The 1,545-nt window shown below is 48.0% G+C and overlaps 1 non-coding gene across 1 annotated transcript; it reads left to right on the top strand.

Moving 5' to 3' along the window:
• Window positions 1-1,225: 1,225 nt before the first annotated feature.
• Window positions 1,226-1,333, top strand: LOC114008418 (U6 spliceosomal RNA). The gene has a single exon (XR_003549949.1). It is a non-coding gene; the product is annotated as a U6 spliceosomal RNA (small nuclear RNA).
• Window positions 1,334-1,545: the final 212 nt, after the last annotated feature.

Below are 1,545 nucleotides of genomic sequence, written 5' to 3'. Positions count from 1 at the left end.
CTGGACTGGCATCACACCATGCAGGAAGGCGAGAGAAGCAACACACAGATCTGTGAGCCAAACCCCAGAGGGCCGGCGTGAAAGGCAGCCTGGGACCCGCAGGACATGGCTGACCAAAGGACGGGAATGGTGGGAATGCTGCCCCTGCAGGTGGGACAGGCTGAGAGCAGCATCCAAGGAAGCCGGGAAGAGGCTGGGTCCCCAAACTGAGGCTGAGGATTTGGGGGTGGTAGAAGGGGTCTCTGGACTCCCTGAGGTATGTCCCCTAGGGCAAGAATTGCCACTGAGCCAGTGACCAGTAGTCACCTTAACAGATTGCCTCAGCTTTCTGGGGTTCGTGGTTGGTACACCCCATCTGAAGAGTGGTCAGTAGGCCCTGTGGGGGAGCACTCAGCAAGGCACTGTCGAAAATGACCAGAAAGGCCAGCAGGTGGTATCTTGTTAGGGTGCTGGACTCCCACTTGGCCCACTGCAGTTCGAGTTCCAGACCCGGCCTCTTGCTTTCTCACTTTCCCTCTGTCTCTCTCTGGTGAGCATGTATTTTATTACTAATTAATAAAATTAAATTATTCTTTTTGGGACCAGCAGATGGCATAATGGTTACATTGCTGGACTCTCGTGTAGTCAACTGTGGTTCGAGTCCCAGATCCAGCGGCTTCAACTCACTAGGCACATGTACATGCATGCCTGAGATCGAGAGGAGAATCGAAGAGAAGGGATTACAGCATGGCCATCCCCCCTGGGGGGTGATTTCTCACTGCCTGTCTCTGTCTCCGTCTTTCCGGCAAGCACACACGCCCTATACCAAAAAACCTCTCTTTATTTTTTTAAAAATTATTTTATTGGGACCAGCAGGTGGCGTGGTGGTTAAGGCACTGGGCACTCCCACATGGCTGACCACAGTTTGAGTCCTGGACCTGGTGACTTGCTTTCTCACTTTCTCTCTTTCTGTGTCTCTCTTGGGTCATATTAAAAATAAATGAATGAATAAAATTAAATAAGTAATTCATTAAAAGAAAAAATTTATTAAATATTTATTTATTTATTTATTTATTTATTTAAATTTGACCAGAGAAGGACAGAGAGAGAGAAAGTGAGAAAGCAAGCCAGGACTCAAACTGCAGTCGGCCAGGTGGGAGTCCAGCACCCCAACCACCACACCACCTACAGATCCCGCAAAAGCCTCTCTTAAAAGAGAAAAAAATGTATTAAAAAATGACCAGATGTGCTCGCTTCGGCAGCACATACACTAAAAATTGGAATGATACAGAGAAGATTAGCATGGCCCCTGCGCAAGGATGACACGCAAATTCGTGAAGCGTTCCATATTAAAAAAAAAAAAAAGACCAGAAATGCCTTAGGAGGCACAGCTGTCTCCCCAGTACAATACTCCTCAGAACACATCCTTCGATACCTCCGCCATGTGCTATGACTCGGCCCTCTGAGCCTGTTTCCTCACTGCACAAAGGAGGTAACTAGTACTTAGGTTGCCGGCTTGCTGTCAAGATTAAACCAAACGTCTGTTAAAAGACCTAAGGAGGGACC

The sequence above is a fragment of the Tupaia chinensis genome, unplaced genomic scaffold (genome assembly GCF_000334495.1).
Source record: "Tupaia chinensis unplaced genomic scaffold, TupChi_1.0 Scaffold000042_2, whole genome shotgun sequence".
NCBI lineage: Eukaryota > Metazoa > Chordata > Mammalia > Scandentia > Tupaiidae > Tupaia > Tupaia belangeri.
This window is presented reverse-complemented; position numbering and strand designations above follow the sequence as displayed.